This window comes from Bubalus kerabau, chromosome 3 (assembly GCF_029407905.1).
Source record: "Bubalus kerabau isolate K-KA32 ecotype Philippines breed swamp buffalo chromosome 3, PCC_UOA_SB_1v2, whole genome shotgun sequence".
NCBI lineage: Eukaryota > Metazoa > Chordata > Mammalia > Artiodactyla > Bovidae > Bubalus > Bubalus kerabau.
This window is the reverse complement of record NC_073626.1, coordinates 33,588,320-33,612,030: the sequence shown is the minus strand read 5'-3', so window position 1 is coordinate 33,612,030 and position 23,711 is coordinate 33,588,320. Positions and strand designations below refer to the sequence as shown.

Here is a 23,711-nt window from a genome sequence, read left to right as displayed (position 1 = left end):
TCTTAGTTTCTAGTAGTCTTTAAACTATTATTATTAAATTCTTTAGCATTTTCTATATATAAGATTATATAATTTGTGAATAAAAGCAATTTTACTTTCTTCTCAATTAGAATGTTTCTTTTATCTTCAGTTGCCTTCCTGCACTAAAACATTCAGTATTACATCAAAGTAGCAAGAGAAAAACATCATGCTTGTGTTCTTGATCCTAAAGGGAAAATGTTCTAATATATTAACTATGATACATGCAGTTTTCATAGATAATCTTTATCAGTTTAAACATATTTCCATTTATATTATCTTTTTCTATATCAATTAAAATGATTATGGTTTTTACCATATGTAGTATTAATATAGAGAAATATACCAATATATTTTCTTAATGTTGCAACAAATATGCATTGCTGGGATAAATTCTTTATAGTCTTTACATATATATTGCTAGATTAGATATGCTGACATTTACCTAATAATCTTTGCATCTCATGTTCAGGAGAGACAGTAATTTCTAGTTTTCTTAACATATTTTGGTTTGGGTATCAGGATAATGTAGTAGGCAACAAAAACAATGCTAAAAGGCAAATTTATAGCTATAAATGCCTATACTAAAAACAAGAAAGAACTCAAATCAACAGCCTCCCTTTACAACTTCAGTTACTAGAAAAAGGACAAACTAAACCTCAAACCAGCAGAAAGAGGGAAATAATAATATTTAAAGCAGACAATAATAAAACAGAGAATACAATTGTAAAAACTCAAGGGGGGTTCCCTGGTGGCTCCATTCGCCAATGCAGGAGATGTGGGTTTGATCCCTGATCCTGGAAGATCCCACATGTTGTGGAGCAACTAAGCCTGTGTGCCACAACCACTGAGCATGTGCTCTAGAGCCCAGTAGCCACCACTACTGCGTCACACGTGCCACAGCTACTGAAGCCCACGTGCCCTAGAGCCCGTGCTCCACAAGAGAAGCCACTGCAGTGAGAAGTCCACACACCGCAATAGAGGATAGGACCTGCTCCCATAACTACAAAAAAGCCCTGCAGCAATGAAGACTCAGCATTCCCAAAAATAAAATAAGATTTTTTAAAAAGTCAATGAAACCAAAAGTTGGTTCTTAAAAAAAAAAAAGAAAAAAATCAAGAAAACTGAAAGCCCTGAAAGTAGACAGAAGAGAAAGAGAGAGAGAAAAGACTGAAATTACTAAAATCAGAAGAAAAAAGTGGAGACACTGCTACAAATTCCAAAGAAATAACAGGGATTTTAAGAAAGTACTAAGAATAGTATGCCAATAAATTGGGTAACGTAAATGAAATGAAAAACTTCCTAAAAACATAAAACCTATGCAGGGTAAATCATGATGAAAAAGAGTGTGAATAGGCCTGTAACTAGTAAGGATATTGAAAATTAATCAAAAATCTTCCAACAAAGGAAAGTACTAATGAGTTCTACCGAACATATAAAGAACTAATGCTAAACCTTATCACAACTTTTCCAGAACTTTAAAGAAAAAGAAACACTTTTAACTTGTTTTATGAGGCCAGCATTATCCTGATAAAGACACTACAAAAAAAAGGAAACTACAGACCAATATCCCATATGAACATTGTTTGCAAAAATCTTCCTCCCCAAAATAGAAGCAAACAGATTTCAGCAGCATATAAAGAATTATATACATCATGACCAAGTGGGATTTATTCCTGGAATACAATAAAGCTCAACAAAGAAAAATCAATCAATGTAATATGCTACATTGACAGTATGAAAGGAAAAATAAAAACATATGACAATCTCAACTGACGCAAAAAGAAAAAAGTACTTGACAAAAGTCACTAACAGGATAAAAACACTCAACATAATAAAATCCAATACAAAAAAAAACACACAACAAGCATCGTACTCAATGGTGAAAGACTGAAGGCATTTAATCAAAGACCAAGAATAAGGCAAGGATGTCACTTTCACCATTTCTATTCAACATAGTACTAGAAGTTCTAGTAAGAGCTACAAAGCAAGAAAAAGGCAGGAAAGGCATCCTAATTGGAAAGGAAGAAATAAAACTGTTGTATTCTTTTTACAAATGGTATGAGTTTATATGTAGAAAACCCTAAAGATTTCAAAAAGAACCTGTTAGAACTAATAAATGAATTCAGTGAAGTAACAAGACACAAAGTCAGGTACAAAAGTCAGGTGCATTCCCGTGTGTGTGTGTGTGTGTGTGTGTTTCTGTGTGTGTGTGTGTGTGTGTGTGTTAGCTGCTCAGTCCGCAAATTAAAGACTTCCACAATGAAAACTCTCTTCTTGCCTGTTTACTCGATACCAGTCCCTGTATGCCAGCTGTTGTACTATACTACTGTACTTTTCAAGGTACTGTACTAGAAGATTTAAAATGTTTTTGTTTTTATGCATTATTGTGTGAAAAGTATTATAAACTCATTACAGTATAGTACTATATAGCCAATTGTGTTACTTTGGTACCTAGGCTAACTTTATTGGAATTAGGAACAAATTGGGCTTATGAACACCCTCTTGGAATGGAACTCATTACTTACTGTATTATTGAAATGTCAATAACACCTAAAATGACCTACTTTAAATACAATCCCTATAAAACTCTAACGTTTTTACTCAGAAATAGAAAAACCCATTCTAAAAATTGTATGCAATCTCCAGAGGCCCTAAACCGTCAAAATAATCTTGAAAAAGAATAAAAGGGCAGGACTCCTGATCTCAAAACTTATTGCAAAGCTACAGTAATCAAAGCAGTGTGGAACTAGCATAGGAAAAAACACATTAGACCAATGGAATAGACAATCTAGAAATAAACTCTCACATATACAGTAAATTCAATAAAGGTACCAAAACCACTCTATGGGGAAAGAGCAGTCTTTCAACAAACAATACTGGAAAAGCTGGATATTCATATGGTAAAGCATAAAGGCAGATCCTTAAACTATATACAAAAAAATTAACTAAAAAATGGATCAAGAACATAAGATTTAAAACAATGTACACCATTGGCAGATATGTAAAATGGAAAACAGAATCGTGTTCCTCAAAAAATTAAAAACAGAATTATTACATAATTGAGCAATTACACTTCTGGGTATAATCCCGAAAAAACTGAAAGCAGAGTCTCAAACAGATATTTGTAAGCCTATGTTCATAAAAGCATTATCCACGATAACTGAAATACAGAAACAAACCAACTGTCCATCTACCAACGAATGGATAAGTGAAATACGATGTATACGTACAATGGAATGCTATTTAACTTTTAAAAAAGGCAGGGAAATTCTACAGTAAGCTAACATGAATTAACTTTAAGGACATTATGCTAATGAAATAAGCCAGATGTAAAAAAGACAAATACTACAGATATTTTTATGAACAACTTAGTAGTCAAAATCCTCATAAACACAGAAGGTATAGTGGTAGGTAGCAGGGTGAGGGGAGGGGAGAATGGAGCTGCCACTTTGTGGGCACAGAGTTACAGTTTTACAAAGTGAAGAGAGTCATGTGGGTAGATGGTGGTGACGGTTACACAATAATGTGAATGTATTTCATATCACTGAACTGAATACTTAAAAATGGCTAAAATGGCAAACCTTATATGTATTTTACCATAGTAACAAATTAAAGATACACATACAGGAAAATAGGAGAAATGCAAAACACATACTTTCAGATATAAAGGCTATTTATTATAAAGATGTTGATTTTCATAAAGTTAATACATGAATTCAATATAATTTCAAATGGAAGCAAAATGTATACAACTACCCTAGAAGACTTTGAAATAGATTAATGAGGAAAGGACTATCTTATACCAAAATATGGTATACTTAAAACAGTATAACATTCAGAAATATATAAATGTTTTGTAGTAACCTTTCATGGCGTTAAACATCTCTCTCCTTTGCGGCACTTGTAACACTGGCAACTTTACATTTATTGAATGGCTGTTTCAACTGCAAAGGTATTCCTACTTTGCAACATATCATCTGATACACAGTAGGTACTCAAGACCTATTTGCTCAGTGAATGAATGAATAAATAAATGAAAGGTAATGGAATACAACAATATCATCATGTATATATAAGAATAATACATGTATTCTCAAATGAACGAGGAAAGAATGGATTATTCAATTAGTGCTACTAATGAACTGACTAGCAACTTGGGAGAAAAAAAAAGTTAGCTCATAACCACACATCATTTATAAAAATATTTTCAGATTGTTGGAAGATCTAAATGTCAGGATAAAACTATGGGCAAAGAACAAAATCAAATACCATTCTTAACTCATTACTTTTTAACAATTGTAATTTAGCTAAACATACAGAATAAATATAATTCCCAAGAAGCAATGTGAAATAGAGAAGAACAAGTAAATTACAGCTTTAGTTAAGTATTATTTCATCGTAATTACAGTGACCAGACATTTCAGGCTGGTTGGAACAATGTTGGATTTATTTTCCAGTCCTAGGTACTGGCAATTTCAAATCTCCTCTAAAATTGGATCTCTGTACTCTATGGAAGCAGCCCAAACTGAGAGGTAGGAAGTTTTGCCTCTTCAGACTGTTTGCAAACCTCTCATTAACTGTGATACACAAACAGACTGTCAGATAATAGTAAGGCCTTTTTCATTTCTATTTTCCCATTCAAAATTGCTTCAAAAGATGACTTCAAATGGCTCCATGTCTGTCTCCATACTTAACAGGAACAAAAGCAGGAAAAAAGCCATAGAGCTCATCTACTTCAAATGTTTTCCCTAATACCTGATAGCCTACTCCAAAGTCCAACCAAGGAAGGAAGTGACAGAACAGAACAGGACAGAAAAAGAACCCTCTTTTTTTCTTCTTTCTTTCTTACATTTCTCTGTGACCACTGGACCTTTCCTGAGACCAATGGACTTTATATATTACATTATTGGAAAAAAAGTGCTGATTGAAGTAATTCTACAAAAGACTTATCAGATTAGCATTTCGTCATTGGTGACTGTTCATGGGGGAAAAAGAAAACAAATCCAAATGTACTGGCACCCTATGCTTTGGAACACCCTGATACCTGATGCAAACAGCCAACTCATTGCAAAAGTCCCTCATGCTGGGAAAGATTGAGGGCAGAAGGAGAAGAGGGCATCAGGCGATGAGATGGTTGGATGACAGTACTGATGCAATGGACATGAACTTGGGCAAACTCTAGGAGATGGTGAGGGACAGGGAGGCCTGGTGTGCTGCAATCCATGGCGTCGCTAAGAGTCGGGCATGACAGGGCAGCTGAGCAACCACAATGCACAGTGACTTATCCAAATTCACAAAAATAAACTTTAGGATGGAATTTAAATAATGCACCTGAATCCATACAAGTAAATTTAGGAAACAATTCCTTTCTTACAGGACTTTTGTTTGCTTTTCAAAATTATTCAACACTGCCTAGAGAAGTATCAGTCGAGAAATTAATAAAATTGTAGCAATAAAAACACTGTAATTCAATCCTAAGAAAATATGAAAAAAAAATGGTATGACTGTTATCATCTCTTTTCAAAAAAGAAAAGTAAGACTTAGAAACAGAAGTCTCATGAATAATAGAAGGGTGAGGGGGAGCAGTCTCCTAAAAGTAAACACATACACACAGTTAGTGGTTATAATCTTCATCTGCTTACTTTCAGCCCCATTCTACTTCAATGCTCAGCCTGCAAGACTCGCTTAAACTGAGGAGGCAGTGCAGAAGTTCTAAACCTGAGGAACAAACGATTTGAAATACATTCCTTTTTTTCTTGCTAATACTCCATATAACTTGTTCAGATCCTCGACCCAGATAGTCTCCTGCAGTCCTAACTTCAAAAAGTGTTTTGAAATGTAAATTAATAGTCTTTCCCTTCCCTAGTGGAAATTTTCCTTCCAGTATAGAATATTCAGAGAGCAGGAGAGGATAGCCACACAAACCTGAATTTCTGATTATCTATCATATTTGAATCATTTTCAGTCTGAAAATGAACTGCACCATATACTTAGTTAAAATGCTAATGGGGATTCACTCCTGTATGATAGGAGAGCAACAAGTCTTCTGCCATCTCCCCCAACTATACAGCTTAACAGAAGTGTCAAAACAACCATTTCAGCATTCAGAAAATAAACCACAGGCTTACAATAGACTGAGAAGTGGCTGTTCATAAAAATCACTGCACTATGAGTAAGAAAAGCACAAGAAAAGCACAAGGTGATCTTCCTGAGGCTTCTGACAAGCTCTCAGCTCTGTATATGCAGTAATTCAACTCGGGCAAAACAAGGTAAGTAATTGGAAATTCAGCTGCTGCTATTGAAGAGGATCTAAAACATTGTCAGTGAAAATGGTGATCTTAGTGACACACGAAGGCCACTCTCCCCTAGTCAAAGTATTGTTGTTTTTCAGGTAATCAGTCAACAGACTGGTAGGCAAGCAAGGAATTTAATAGGTAAGTCTGGGAGGTGAGACAGTCACAAGGGGCTGGATGAGATCAGTAAGTACCCTGCACTGACTGAGGTCGATACATGCACAGCAGAGAGTGGAGGGGGGTAAGCCACTCATACATCTTTAGTAAACAGAACCTGAGGTAAGGCACAGAGGAGACAAAAAAGAACCCAACAGAATGTAAGAGCCAGGAGAAACTTAAAAACAGCAAGAACACTGAATGTACCCTCCAAACTACACAAAGATCCAAAACTGAACAGGAAGCCTTACTAGCTCAAACTATTTGAGCACGATTTCTGACCAGGAGCTGACTGAAGAAGAAGCTATGTAGAAACAGAGGAAAACATTTAGGCAGCCAGGCTTAAAAATAAAGAGAGTTGGGGGAAAAAAGTTAAACAGAGAGATCAGTGGCCACACAGTTTGGGTAGAGATTCAGTCTAAATAATTACCAGACACACAAGCAAAGAGAACAACAAATCTCAGGAGAAAATTCAGGTTATAAAACTGCTACGAAATATTATCTAAAATGTCCAGTATTCAACAAAAAGAAATTATAAGGCACACAAAGAAACAAGGAAGTATAACCTACTGACTCAGGAAAAAAAAAAAAATCAATTGAAGCTACCTCTAAATGCTGGGTTTAAGAGATAAAAATTTCAAAGCACCTCTTTTAAATATATTCACAGAACTAAACATATTGTCACCATGTTTAAAGAAATAAAGAAAAGTATGACAACAATGATTTACTAAATAGAAATTATAAGAAAATATTACTTAATAAACAATGGAAATTCTGGTGCAGCTAAGTACAATAACTGAAATCAAGAATACACTAGAAGGATTCAATAGCAGATCTGAGCATTCAAAAGAAAAAAATGGGTGACTTTGAACTGGTCCTACATAAATTACCCATTCTGAAAAACAAAGATTGATAAAAAATTAACAGAACCTCAGAGAACATAAAGTATACTAGTACAAACATTAAAAAGAGTACCAGAAGTTGTTAGAGAAAAAGAAAACAAAAATATCTAAAGAAATAATGGCTGAAAACAAAATTTGATGAAAAACATTAAGCAATACAACCAATTTCAACAAACTCCACACAGGATAAACCCAGAGATTCATAGCTATACATTTTGTATGTCAAAGACAGAGAAAATCTTAAAATACCAAAAGAGACATGACTAGTTCCATATGATATTAAGAGCTGATTTCTCATTAAAAACAAAAGAAACAAACAAAAAAAAAATGATGCCAGAAAGCAATGGAATGCCATGTTGAAAGTTTTAAAAGAAAAAAAAAAAATCAATCAAGAATTCTATAGCCAGTAAAACCATTTTTCATAAATAAATCTCTAGATAAACAAAAACTAAGAGAATGTGTTGCTACCAAATCTGTCTTATAAGAAATAATAAAAGTGAAAAAGTGAAAAGGAAACCTACAGAATGAAAGAAAATACTTACAAATCATATATCACATAAGGGGTTAATATCCAGATATACTGATATAAAGAATGTGTACAATTAAAAAAAAAAATCCATGCTGGTTTTTATAAAGAACAAAGAAACTTAATAAATATTTTGCCCTAGAGAAGACACACAAATGGCCAACAGGTACACACCAAGATGCTTAATATTAGTAATGATCAAAGACTTGCAAATCAAAACCATAATGAGATATCACCGCACACCTGTTAGAATGGCATCATCAAGTGGACAAGAGATAAAAAGTGTTGGCCAAAGTATACAGAAAGAAGAATCCTAGTGCACTGTTGGTGAGAATGTAAATTGGTACAGCCACTGTGGAATACAGTATAAAGATTCCTCCAAAGTCAAAAACAGAACCAGTACATGATCCATTAATCTCATGTTTGGATATACATCCAAAGGAAATGAAGACAGGATCTTGAAGAGATATCTGTACTCCTGTGTTTACTCTTTATTATTCATAACAGACAAGACATGAAAAAAAACTGTCTTTTAATGGATGAATAAATGAAGATATAGTACATATATCACAAAGGAATATTATCCAGCTATGAGAAAGCAAGAAATCTTGTCATTTGTGGTTCTGGATGGGCCTTCAGAGTATTAGGCTAATGGAAGTAAGTCTGATGAAGAAAAACAAACATTACATATTATCAATATGTGGAATATTAGAAGGCCAAACTTATAAAAAATAGAGTAGAAGGTGATTCCCAGGGGCTTGGGTCTCGGAACTGGCAGGATGTTCTTTAAGCATATAGGGTAGGGGAACTGGGGAGATACTGTTTAAGGGTACAAACTTGCAATCAGTAGATAGCATCAAATGCACAGTATGTGATTACAGGCAACAGTATTGTATCATAGATATCAAACTTGCTAAGAAATTAGACCTTAATATTATTACTCACGCACACACACAAAATAATAATAATAATTCAAGGTGATAAAGGTGTTAGCTAACACTAAAATGATAATCATATTCCCATGTATCAAAGCAAAAGACAGGGAGGAAAGATGCTCTCCAGTGAAAAGAGGGAAAAAGAACTTGAATCTTAACAGCAAATTAGGAACCCTTGGCTAAGACAAGAGCTGGTGAAAAGCCTGCCAGAGCTTGTCTTAAAGTCTTAGAAAAGCCAGAAAATAGCATGTCTTGAGGAACCTAGTACCTAAGGAGGGAAGGGGAAGGAGCAATGTTCTCAGGACAGTTCATGGTAATTGAGAACTGTAAGAACGGCTTCCATTTATTGAGTATTTACTCTGTGCCAGGTACAATTCTAAACACTTGACAATTACCACTTCCTTTAATCATCACAATAAGCCTACGAGGTAAATGCTATTATTCTTCTCATTTTACAGATCAAGACACTATGGCACTGAGAAGTTTAGTAAATTGCCTAAGGTCACCAGGCTAATCAGTGGCTGAGCCAGGAATCCAACCAAAGCACTCTGGCTAGAGATTTGGTGCTCTTAACCACTACATTATACTGCTAGGATATTTAAAAGACTTTGCCCTGGTTGTAGAAAATAAAGGAATCAGAAGTTAAGTTAGACAATGAAAGATAAAGGCTGAAGTGAATTACTTACTGACAAGGAACCCAGGTGTTCAAGTTTTAAAATCCTAATTTACATTTGGCTATATGTTTGTTTCCTCTTTCCTTCATTTTAATTCCCTGCTGCTGCTGCTGCTAAGTCGCTTCAGTCGTGTCCGACTCTGTGCGACCCCATAGACGCCAGCCCACCAGGCTCCCCCGTCCCTGGGATTCTCCAGGCAAGAACACTGGAGTAGGTTGCCATTTCCTTCTCCAATACATGAAAGTGAAAAGTGAAAGGGAAGTCGCTCAGTCGTGTCCGACTCTTACCGACCCCATGGAGTGCAGCTTACCAGGCTCCTCCATCCATGGGATTTTCCAGGCAAGAGTACTGAGCGGGGTGCCATCGCCCTCTCCGTTTAATTCCCTAATACTTATCAAACATCTAGTATGTGCTAGACCCAAGAGATAACAAAAAATCAAAATCTCTGAAAACAAAAGGCTTAGTTAGACTTCTATGAGGCCATAAACTGGAAAAGAATTAAACAGTGTAATTGCTGTATGAGGGATACACGTAAGATTGGATGGGAATGGAACAGACAGATACATTCCAGAACCTCCAGCAAAACAGGCCAAGAACTAGATCTTCCAGGATGTCTGCAGTATATGGTGTCACAGGGGCAGATGGCTTGAACGTGAGGAGAGAATTCTGAGCAAGCCAATGGTCTAATCATTTTGTTGCTTTGTCAGCTAAATGGACGATGGATGAACCACGGCAATGTAGGAAGAAGTACATCTCAGTACCAGGGACAGGGCAAGAGGCAGAAGACAAAAGAATCCAATTCCATATGGTAACACTATAGATGAAAGATTAAGGCTCAACCAAGACAATGGAAGTAAAGGACAAAAGAAGATGAAATAAATAATGTCAGTTAGCTAACAGAAAGATATGCTATTTTAATGAAGACATTTATCATTATAGAGAAAATTAAGCAATAATCCACCTACAATGAGGGAGACCTGGGTTCGATCCCTGGGTTGGGAAGATCCCCTGTAGGAGGGCATGGCAACCCACTCCAGTATTCTTTCCCAGACAATCCCCATGGATAAAGGAGCCTGGTGGGCTACAGTCCATGGGGTCACAAAGAGTCAGACACGACTGAGTGTCTAAGCACAATACAGCAAGCAATAATCACACACAAACTTTCTATCATGTAGTCCCATAGTAAAGCAAGGCACTACTATTGCTAACAACTGGAATTACCAGCATAGGCTTAAATCACCTTGCTTGCTTGTTGTTCTGCTCAGTTGAGACTCCATGGACTGCAGGCCGCCAGGTTCTTTTGTCCATGGAACTTTCCCAGGCAAGAATACTGGAGGGGGTTACCATTTCCTACTTCAGGAGATCTTCTGGACCCAGGGATTGAATCAGCATCTCTTGCATCTCCTTCATTGACAGACGGATCCTTTACCACTGCCCTTGAGTCACCTATAAACAGCTAAATCTATACTCCTACAGCTGTACGTAACTAGACAAAAACATGAATTTGTATATTTTCAGTTTCCTCAGGGCAATTTCTGCAGAGGATATAGGAAAGTGCTTCATTTTTAACAAACATATATCATATTCTAAACTTAGATGTACACATTCACTTAATCCTCTCCCAAACCCTGTAAAAGTTCAACACTATTATCCCCTATTTTGAGCTAAGCCACTTCAGTTGTGTCTGACTCTTGTGACCCCATGGACTATATAGCCCACAAAGCTCCTCTATCCATGGGATTCTCCAGGCAAGGATACTGGAGTGGACTGCCATGCCCTCCTCTGGGGGATCTTTCCAACTCAGGATCAAACTTATGTCTCGTATCTCCTGCACTGGCAGTTGGGTTCTTTACCACTAGTGCCACCTGGGAAGCCCACAGGAAATCAAGGCTCTGAAAGGTTATGCAATGAGTCAAAGGTCATTAGACAATACAGTTCATTCTGCTTTAACCCTTATTTTGAGAATGTAAATGTGTTTCAGTGAAACTGAAATAGCAAGGAACAATGTGAGCATAACTCACATTTCGTATTTGCTTACAAGCAAGTTCATTCAGAAGAAATATACAGTAAATACAGAAAACTGCACCCCATTTTCTTTACCCCATGGCACAGAGCCATGCTGGAATACACCAAAAGCACACACCACAAACATCTACGTACCAGCTACCAGCCCACCATGTGAGATGTGAATCACATCCACTCACATCTGGTGTTACCACTCTCCTTTAGATTTCAGTCAGCTTCCTTCCATTACTCACAGGAACTCACAATCCTGCAACCGCTTCCACAAGGGAGTAACGTATTTTGCAATATTAAGTGTCAAATGTATTGCAATATTTATTTGTTAATCTTTTAACATTTATAACTTTTTCACTATATCACTGACAAGTCTCTGAGTGTTGAGCTATAATCTCATTTTCTTATAAATCCTATGGCTTTCCGTGTGTGATTTTGCATAGCACGATGATTCCTTTTAGCAACGAATATGTTGCATTATAGCAAAACTCTGCATTATAGCAGAAACTCAGTGGCATCTAAGTTTGCTCATATCAAAGTCAATGATCTTAAGTTACAGGGGTCACCCACCTTTATTTATACACTCACTCCAAACTGTTAGCACATGATGCACTTTGTGAACATCTTAAACGTCCAATTCTCTTTTACATGAACTTCTGTGACTATACACATTCCTTCATCCAATTCTTCAATCCAAAGGCCTTAGAATCAATTCTGACTTTTTTCTTATAGTCCACATCTGATATGTTAGTAAATATTGCCAAATACCTTCAAAACATTTCTAGAAATTGATCACTTTTCACATCTCCAAATGCTACTGCCCTAGTCCAAGCCACCATCATCTCTAGCCTTCGCTCCTACAATAGCCTCCTATCTGGCTTTTCTGCTTACACCTTTGTCCCAGCTCATGTCTTTCCTTCACAGCTGTGTGTGCTTAGTCACTCAGTCATGTCTGATTCTTTGTGGTCCTATGGACCTGCCAGGCTCCTCTGTCCATGGGGATTCTTCAGGCCAGAATACTGGAGTGGGTTGCCATGCCCTCCTCCAGGGAACCTTCCCAACCCAGGGATCAAACCCAGGTCTCCTTCAATGCAGGCAGGTACTCTACCATCTCAGCCACAGGGAAGCCCTCCTCCACAGCTAGAGTGAGCCTTTTAAGAACAAACACATTCCTCCCCTAATCAAAGTCCTCCAATTAAAAAAAAATAATAATTATATATATATATATATATATATATATATATATATATAAAATCACTACTCCTGGCCATGGTCCACAAGGTCTGGCTTCTTGGCTCTTATCCACTTTATTCCTTCTCTCTTACCAAACAGTCTTCTTACTGTTCCTTGAACAGTCGAAACATGTTCCTACCTAAAGGCTTTTATATTCACTATTCCCTCAGACGGGAGCTGTTCCTTCCCTAAATATTGGCATAACTTCATTCAGATCTCTGCTCAAATATCACCTTTCAAATTGGTCTTCCTTGGCCACCATACTGAAAGCAGTCACTTCTATCATATTGTATCCCTTTGGCCTGCTTCATTATTCTTCCTAGGACTCAGCACTATCAGATATATCATATATATACTTATTTGCTATCTACCTCTATGACTAGAAGGTAAGCTTCATGAAGACAGAAACTTCATCGTGCTCACAACTGTAGCCCCAGTGGCATGGAAGGTATACAGTAAAAATTATTGAATGCATTAGCTCTTAATTAGGACATTAATAGAAACAGACTAGTCAGAACTGGTCACTTAACAGGGACCAAGAGATAGACATCACACTATATTTCTCACGTTCATTAAACAACTTTAATAAAGCATACTAAGTAATAGAATATAGAGAAACTGGTGATTAAACCTTCATAGGAACTATATCTATATTATTCATTATTAAGTGGAAAATGTGCATATTCGTATTACAATAAAGACAGGTCAAAATTCATTGATAAATATTTAGAAAGTATTCTATTGTGTCAATTGCCAAGTCCTTACTTTCATAATTAAAACAGTTTCAAAAATTCACTCACTCCATTAGATTTAGTTTTTTCCTTACTAACATGAGACGGGGATTTTTTATAACCCCACCCTGTCTAACCATGTAGTTCCATGAATCATCCTTCAGCATACAAAATGTACTCAGACAATGACTGGTAAACATGAATATCCTTTATATAGTTCATCTACTTGTTGTTGACATGATATAGAAGAGTATATCCATCACATAATTGCAATTTCTAGAAAATTCAACTTGATTTCATTTTCATATTTAGAATCATCTTAGAATAACAGACTCTTTATTATGAGGAAATTATGAAAAAGAGAGGAAAAGAAAAGACTATAAAGATTATCTAGCCCAGTGATTTTTCCTTTTTAAGCAGCTGGAATCCTGTCCTTAACTGGAATCTTACATGAAAAGCCCAGTATGTAAAACTTAAACAGATACATTTCAGGCATGGGGATGGAGGGAAAAGGATGAGTCGAGAATGCAGAGGGACTTTGAAATCTTGACTGTTTATTCCCCTAGGATTCAATACCCATCCTATTTACTATGAGTATCTCTAGGAAACTCCACAGGACAAAACACCTCTTCTACTCAAAGTGCTGGTTTACAGGTAGATAAGGAAAAGGAGGTTCAAAGATGAGGAGAGGACATTAATTTCTCATAAAGAGTAAGTAGATTTTGTGTTACAAACAAGTGATTGAGAATGTTGTTTTTCAACGAATAAAACAAAAGAAAGACTAATGGACAAGACTGAGATCCCAGGATCAACCACGCATTAGGGCAATGAAGTTAGCTAGTGGCTAGTATTAGGCATTCTGCTGAGGAGCATCAGGAAAAACTGCCTTCAATACCCATCAGAGGCCATTCTACCCTGAAGTGGTCAATTTGCACTTTTAAAATATTCATTATAGCAAATAATTCATCTCACATTGAAACACAGTAAAAATAAAACCAAACAATACTTCTGAGAGTAAACAAAATATTTCTAATTCTTCAGCATGACCTAGCTACACTCTAGCCGAAAAAGCAAAACAGAACATAGCTTGTCACAAAATGGTCAAGAGAACAGACCTCATGGCCAATAATTATATTACCAAGCTACATGGACCATAAAAAAACCAGCTCCTTTTGCATATGTAACTTGTTTCCCTCAGTGCTCCAGACTAGCTCAGCCGAAGAAACCCACATCCTAAGCCACAGAATAGAGCCACCTGGCCTTGTTCTTATCACAGGATGACAAAATGATTTCAATCCCCTAATGTCACGCAGACATCCTCAACATTTGTATAGAGTTTTTTAACTAACAAAACTGTTGCATCCTTCCTGAGTTCAAGAATGGTCAAAAGGCTCGATGCAAACACTTCTTTGGACAACATTTATTACCACATTTAAAGGCACAGGCTCAACGACTGACATACATTTCAAAACACTATCTCCATTTTTTTCCCCCTTTTCTGTAGGGCTTCTTGCATGAGAAAGCATGAGTTCAAAAAGTTTCTGGGATCTCTGCTTCTAAAAATGTTTAAATCAATGCAGCTTTGCCTTACTCATTCATCAATCCAAATAAAATATTAACAATTTTATGAGCATGACAAGAAGCAAGTTTTTTTTTAATGCTCCAATTCCATGATAGGATCAGAAACAAGTATGAGAAAATACACAACATAAAAAAGTATCCAGGACTTTTCTAATATATGTAATAGAATGTGAATTTTTTGACTTTTGATGAAAAAGATTTTTGGAATAGCTAACTTGGAAGAATAATATGCAATTTTCTTGGTTAAAAAGTGTAAGTAATTCTGTGGCTTTCTATTTTAGCTACTCCACATGGTTTGCAACATCTTAGTTTCCTGACCAAGGGTGAACCTGGGCCCATGGCAGTGAAAGCACTGAGTCCTAACCACTGGACTTCCAGAGAATTCCCCACTGTGACTTTGTAATACCCTAATTTCTACAGTACTATGAAAAGAAAACACAGGATTCAAAATGTGTACAAGCTGAGATACAAGTACAAAGAATTTAATAGCCATCATCATATATCCTGGCCTCTGCTGTCTTGGCCAGAGAATACTAATAAGTAAATGGAATTCCATTTCTAATCATTTTCAATGAAAATGCAATTAGCTGGTGAAAGTAAGAATTTTTTTTCTGTTAAAAATAATGAGGGGGACTTCCTTAGTGGTCCAGTGCCTAGGTTTGATCCCTAGTCAGGGAACTAGATAGTGTGCGCGTGTGTGTGTGTGTGTGTTAGTCACTCAGTCATGTCCGACTCTTTGCGACCTCACAGACTGTAGACTGTCAGGCTTTCCGTCCATGAAATGCTCCAGGCAAGAGTACTGAAGTGGGTTGCCATTCCCTTCTCCAGAGGATCTTCCCAACCCAGGGATCCAATCCTTGTTTCCTGCACTGCAGGCGGATACTTTACCATCTGAGCTATCAAATCCTGGGGGCCTAGGTTCTATCCCTGGTCAAGGAACTAGATCCTACATGTTGCACTTAGAGATCCTGCATGGCCAAATAAATAAATAAAATATTTTTTTAAAATGATGAAAATTACATTTTTCCTTCTTTCAACTTCAAAGAATTATTATTCACTTCTATTACATTTATAGATAACCATTGTTTTTAGAAAGGAGTTTTAGTAATGTCATAATAATTTAAAAGGCTTTACAATTAATACAACTCAAAGCGTGGAAGTCGCTCAAAGTGTGGAACTCTTTGCAGCCCCATGGACCGTAGCCCTCCAGGCTCCCCTGTCCATGGGATTCTCCAGGCAAGAATACTGGTGTAGTTTGCCATTTCCTTCTTCATGGATCTTCCCGACCCAGGGATCACACTTGAGTCTCCTGCATTGCAGGCAGATTTAGCAACCCACTCCAGTACTCTTGCTTGGAAAATCCCATGGATGGAGAAGCCTGGTAGGCTACGGTCCATGGGGTTGCAAAGAGCCGGAGACGACTAAGCGGCTTCGCTTCACTTCTTTACCATCTGAGCTTCCCAGGAAGACTTGGAAGCCTTAACTCAGAAAAAGGAATGTCAATTTTTATGTTTTAAGATGTCATACTATTTTAAAATGCAGTAATTAAAATCAGTTTCCAAAAATAAATATATGATTGAACATTTAATTTATAATGTAAGTAAAATTTTCTCATTCTGGAAGAGTCATTCTCAAACCTTACTGCACATCAGAATCACCTAAAGATCCAGAAAACACACAAGTGCCAGAACTCCAACCCTAGGACATGCTGATTCAGTTGGTCTGGGTAGAGTTCAGGCATCAGTATGCTTAAAAAACTTTTTAGGTAAATCTAACATTTGGTCAATCATGAGAATCACTGTTCTAGATCCTGACCAGCATTCTAAAATTTAGCTTTCTAAAATTATAACTTTTGAAAACTACTTAATATATTTATTTTATAATCTCAATCTGTAACACCATCACACTTCCCAAACTTTGATCTACGTTCATTTCTTAAGCTCTACATTCTTTGTTATCAAATAAAATAAAATGGATTATTTAATAAGAATCTTCAAATGTCCTTTTTTGATTATATAGTGTACACATTTATGTATCTAAAGCGGTTCTGTAACTGTTACACAAAATTCTTTCTAAAAAATTATCTAAGTCATAATACCATTAAAACTTTCATTACTAATTCTTCCTTTTAAAATTGAAGTACAGTTGATTTATAATATTGTGTTAGTTGCAGGTGTAGAGCAAAGTGATTCTGTTATATATCTATTTTTTCAGATTGTTTTCCATTTTACATTATTATAAAATGTTGAATATATTTCCCTGTGCTATACAGTAAATCCTTGTTTATCTGTTTTATGTATGGTACTGCTGCTGCTAAGTTGCTCCAGTCGTGTCCGACTCTGTGCGACCCCATAGATGGCAGCCCACCAGGCTCCCCCGTCCCTGGGATTCTCCAGGCAAGAACACTGGAGCGGGTTGCCATTTCCTTCTCCAATGCATGAAAGTGAAAAGTGAAAATGACATCGCTCAGTCGTGTCCGACTCTTCGCAACCCCATGGACTGCAGCCCACCAGGCTCCTCTGTCCACGGGATTTTCCAGGCAAGGGTACTGGAGTGGGGTGCCATATAGTAGTTTTTTAATCCCATACTCCTAATTTAGCTCAGTCCCCTCTTCCTCTTCAGTAGTAATAAGTTTGTTTTCTGTATCTCTGAGTATATTTCTATTTTGTATGTAGGTTCATTTGTATTCCTTTTTTATATTCCACCTACAAGTGAAATAACATTTGTATTTCTCTGTCTCACTTAGTACGGTATTTTCTAGGTCAATCCATGTTGCTGCAAATGGCAATATTTCATTCTTTTTTATGGCTCAATATGAATCCATTTTGTGTGTGTGTGTATCTCATATCTTTTTAAACCAAGTGTCTGTTGTTGGACTTGCACTATTTCCATGCCCTGGCTATGATAAATAGGGGCAAAAGACCTAAAGAGACATTTTTCCAATGACTGCCAGCATCACTAGAAGCTAGAATAGAAGCATGGGACAGATTCTCCCTCCCAGAGCTTGCAGGAAAAAAAAAAAAGAAAAGCCTGCTGACACCTTGATTTAAGACTTCAAGCCTCAAGAACTATGAGACAATAAATTAATCTTCTTTTAAGCCATCCAGTTTCTGGTACTTTGTTACCAGCTGCCCTAGGAAACAAACACTACAATTAGTTTATGAAACAAAGTAGTATAAGAAGTATTTCATATTTACAAAAAGAGGGAATTTTTTTTTTAATTAAGTAAAAGAGGCAAAAAGGCAAATAATAGGGATCCTGATGAAGTTTCAAGAGTTACTTGTTGATTCCGTTTCTGCAGCTATAAAACAACAACTTCTTTCAGGGTAGCTCAGAGTTGTGAGAGCTGCTGTGAGGACAATTTGATTCTCACACACAACACACACAGTTATTCAGTGTAGTTATCATAATGTTGAGAACTGCTCTTAAATTATTCCGTGTGAGTCTATTACTCCAAAAAGAAGTATAAATTTCCCAAAGACAAGAATTATATTTGTAATCCCTACAGAAACCCAACATAAGGCTGAGTAAAGACTTGATATAAAATAAATACTTGATTTAAATTAAATAATCAAGTCAGAGCTCTTACATAACTTATCCAGCAAACTATATATGGTGGTGGCTTAGATGCTAAGTCATGTGTGACTCTTGTGACCCCATGAACTGTAGCCCGCCAGGCTCCTCTGTCCATGGGATTCTCCAGGCAAGAATACTGGAGTGGGCTGCCATCTCCTTCTCCAGAGAATCTTCCTGACCCAGGAATCAAACCCAAGTCTCCCACACTGCAGGCAGATTCTTTACCAACTGAGCTACGAGGGAAGCCCCAAGTGTGTGTGTGTGTGTGTACACACAAGGGAAGCCCCAACTGTGTGTGCGTATACACACAGTGAAAAACAGCTCTTACAATACTGTCTCAATAAACTCACTGTGTTCTATCTGCATTGCATCTTTTTGATCTTGCAATAATGTTCAAGTTTATCTGACACACACTTAACAAAAACATACACAAGTTTTACCATGAAATTAATGAAATTAAGCTTCATGTTGCCTCATTTGTATTGGCTCTTTGCATGGGCCTGGTGAGATCTAAAATACATGGTTATATGCTTTCATTTAAAAATCAACATAAGTAAAGCACTTTCATGATAGTCAGTTAAGACAGTTGTCACCTTCCATATTAACTTCCCTCCATCACAGTTCCCTCTTGTTAGTGACTCTGAAGTGGCCACAGGCAGTTTTAAGAATCTAGCTACGGGGAGGATGAAATGGGGGCACCCTCCGTTTGGGTGAGTGTGATACATTTAGTGGTTAACAGTCACTTCCCTGCATGGTCACTGTAGTTGTCGGTGTACAGCAGTGGCCTCTATAAACAGCGCTGTTTCCCACTGTACTGATTCACGTGTGAAGCTACGAAGCCAGAGGTCATACCATGATATAACCACACTGAACAGCTCCTGGCACCACGATGTAGACAGTGTGAGAACAGCAACACACACCCCACCACGATCAGTACCCGGAGGCAGACCCTACTAGTTACGGGGTTCTCTCACTGGGGACAATGGCTTCAATCTCAAAGAAGTAAGAGCACGCAAAGGGTTCAAATCCAAGTGTAAGTAGTGTGGCTCTCAACTTGACTTGGTGTCCATCTCTAATGCCACATTTCACAATCCATAATGGAGTATGTAAAAAACTCTATGCAACTGCGCTGAAGTCCTGCTTCCACATCCCTACCCTCCCATTCCCACTGAAGGGTAGACCAAGCTGTCCAATTCTCCAGTCTTCTGGCAGGTGGCCAAGCCGCTAGCATTGAAGGTCAGTATGCCATCCAATATGACAGTATGCCAGATTGGCTCAAGCTTGTTGGCAGGGTAACAGGCCCATTTTCCTATGATGCATGGCAGTACTGAACCTGGTGAAGCCGCCCTTCCTTGTGGTGAAAGATTACTGGGACTGTTTGAATGTACTGGTTCAGAGTACGTCTTATGAAGTCACAATCAAATACCTAACTGGCTGCCTGCCAGTGGAGCACCTAAAGCTCCGGAGTCAATGAGATCTTTCAGATATCTGCAGATCAAAACTGTCATCCCACGGAAGGGATCTACAGAGAGGCTGTCATCCCTGGATCTACTGTCATCTATAGCCTCACCCAACGTCTAAACATCAAACCTTCTTCAGAGACAGGTGTCACGGAGACTAGTGCGACCCATACAGATTCTCCCATAAACCCACAATTCCCATACTTTCCAATCAGTTAGCAATTCCATGTTTGTTTAAACAGACCAAAATTTTGAGTTTCCACATAACTCTACAAGAAATTTACAATTTTTAAATGAAAGTATTTTAATTCTTCTCTTTGTTTTGCTAATAACACTGAGATCTATATTTAGTTGTTGTTGTTCAGTCACTCAGTCATGTCTGACTCTTTGTGACCCCATGGACTATAGCAAGCCAGGCTTCCCTGTCCTTCACTATCTCCTGGAGTTTGCTTAAACGCATGTCCATTGAGTCAGTGATGCCATCCAACCATCTCATCCTCTGTCACATTCTTCTTTTGCCTTTGATCTTTCCAAGCATCAGGGTCTTTTCTAACCAGTTGGCTCTTTGCATCAGGTTGCCAAAGTTTTTGAGCTTCAGCTTCAGCATGAGTCCTTTCAATGAATATTCAGGGTTAATTTCCTTTATGATTGACTGGTTAGCTTCTTCCGAATATTTTTTATTGGTTGCTGGTCTTGTTCTTAAACAATTTTATTCTAAGCTTGCTTCAGAAGTGTAAGATAGATATATTCATACATTTCAGTTTGGTTCAGAAAAGTCAGGAATTTTTTAAAAACAATGATTACTCTAAGTCTGTTCCTTGAAAGTAGAAACAGTAGCGGCAGTTTAAAACACACACAGGCACACAAAGTACAAGAAGATGGTCCAGTTCAGTTCAGTCGCTCAGTCGTGTCCAACTCTTTGTGACCCCATGAATTGCAGCACGCCAGGCCTCCCTGTCCATCACCACCTCCCGGAGTTCACTCAGACTCACATCCACCGAGTCAGTGATGCCATCCAGCCATCTCATCCTCTGCCGTCCCCTTCTCCTCTTGCCCCCAATCCCTCCCAGGATCAGAGTCTTTTCCAATGAGTCAACTCTTCACATGAGGTGGCCAAAGTATTGGAGTTTCAGCCTCAGCATCAGTCCTTCCAATGAACACCCAGAACTGGTTTCCTTCAGGATGGACTGGTTGGATCTCCTTGCAGTCCAAGGGACTCTCAAGAGTCTTCTCCATTATCAGAGAAATGCAAATCAAAACCACTATGAGGTACCATTTCACACCAGTCAGAATGGCTGTGATCCAAAAGTCTACAAGTAATAAATGCTGGAGAGGGTGTGGAGAAAAGGGAACCCTCTTCCACTGTTGGTGGGAATGCAAACTAGTACAGCCACTATGGAGAACAGTGTGGAGATTCCTTAAAAAACTGGAAATAGAACTGCCTTATGATCCAGCAATCCCACTGCTGGGCATACACACTGAGGAAACCAGAAGGGAAAGAGACACATATACCCCAATGTTCATCGCAGCACTGTTTATAATAGCCAGGACATGGAAGCAACCTAGATGCCCATCAGCAGATGAATGGATAAGAAAGCTGTGGTACATATACACAATGGAGTATTACTCAGCCATTAAAAAGAATACATTTGAATCAGTTCTAATGAGGTGGATGAAACTGGAGCCTATTATACAGAGTGAAGTAAGCCAGAAAGAAAAACACCGATACAGTATACTAACGCATATATATGGAATTTAGAAAGATGGTAACAATAACCCTGTGTACGAGACAGCAAAAGAGACACTGATGTATAGAACAGTCTTATGGACTCTGTGAGAGAGGGAGAGGGTGGGAAGATTTGGGAGAATGGCATTGAAACATGTAAAATATCATGTATGAAACGAGTTGCCAGTCCAGGTTTGATGCACGATACTGGATGCTTGGGGCTGGTGCACTGGGACAACTCAGAGGGATGGAATGGGGAAGGAGGAGGGAGGAGGGTTCAGGATGGGGAACACATGTATACCTGTGGCGGATTCATTTTGATATTTGGCAAAACTAATACAATTATGTAAAGTTTAAAAACAAAATAAAATTAAAAAAAAAAAAAGAGTCTTCTCCAACACCACAGCTCAAAAGCATCAATTCTTTGGCGCTCAGCTTTCTTCACAGTCCAACTCTCACATCCATACATGACCACTGGAAAAACCATAGCCTTGACTAGACAGACCTTTGTTGGCAAAGTAATGTCTCTGCTTTTTAACATGCTATCTAGGTTGGTCATAACTTTCCTTCCAAGAAGTAAGTGCCTTTCAATTCCATGACTGCAATCACAATCTGCAGTAATTTTGGAGCCCAAAAAAATAAAGTCTGACACTGTTTCCACTGTTTCCCCATCCATTTGCCATGAAGTGATGGGACCAGATGCCATGATCTAGTTTTCTGAATGTTGAGCTTTAAGCCAACTTTTTCACTCTCCTCTTTCACTTTCATCAAGAGGCTTTTTTAGTTCCTCTTCACTTTTTGCCATAAGGGTGGTGTCATCTGCATATCTGAGGTTATTGATATTTCTCCCAGCAATCTTGATTCCAGCTTGTGCTTCTTCCAGCCCAGCGTTTCTCATGATGTACTCTGCATGTAAGTTAAATAAGTAGCGTGACAATATACAGCCTTGACGTACTCCTTTTCCTATTTGGAACCAGTCTGTTGTTCCATGTCCAGTTCTAACTGTTGCTTCCTGACCTGCATATAGGTTTCTCAAGAGGCAGGTCAGGTGGTCTGGTATTCCCATCTCTTTCAGAATTTTCCACAGTTTATTGTGATCCACACAGTCAAGGGCTTTGGCATAGTCAATAAAGCAGAAATAGATGTTTTTCTGGAACTCTCTTGCTTTTTCGATGATCCAGTGGATGTTGGCAATTTGATCTCTGGTTCCTCTGCCTTTCTAAATCCAGCTTGAACATATGGAAGTTCACAGCTCATGTATTGCTGAAGCCTGGCTTGGAGAATTTTGAGCATTACTTTATTAGTGTATGGAATGAAAACTGACGTTTTCCAGTCCTATGGCCACTGCTGAGTTTTCCAAATTTGCTGGCATATTGAGTGCAGCACTTTCACAGCATCATCTTTCAGGATTTGAAATAGCTCAACTGGAATTCCATCACCTCCACTAGCTTTGTTCATAGTGATGCTTTCTAAGGCCCACTTGACTTCACGATCCTTGATGTCTGGCTCTAGGTGAGTGATCACACCATCGTGATTATCTGGGTCGTGAAACCCTTTTTTGTACAGTTCTGTGTATTCTTGCCACCTCTTCTTAATATCAGAAGACTGTCCAGCATCCCTCAAATTAGTTATAGGTTTATAAATAACAAAAGAAATTTGGGTCCAAATGATTCATTTATGTTCCAGTCATCAGAGAAATGAAATAGAATTGGAAAATATTCTTTGAAATGTAGGGACTCTAACAGCTATTATCAAGCATGGCAGGTTACTTCTTAAATAGTTAAAACCGAGGTCATTAATGAAGACACTTAATGTGTTTCTCTTAAACAACCATCTGGCAGGCTGAGATGTGTCCTTTATGTTCTTGTCAAATAAGATTGA

At 37.8% G+C, this 23,711-nt stretch overlaps 1 protein-coding gene across 7 annotated transcripts in view; it reads right to left on the bottom strand.

Annotated features, from left to right (window-relative positions):
* The window catches only part of SUPT3H (SPT3 homolog, SAGA and STAGA complex component), a 413,877-nt gene that overhangs the window by 242,262 nt on the left and 147,904 nt on the right, over positions 1-23,711 (bottom strand). The window lies entirely within an intron of this gene.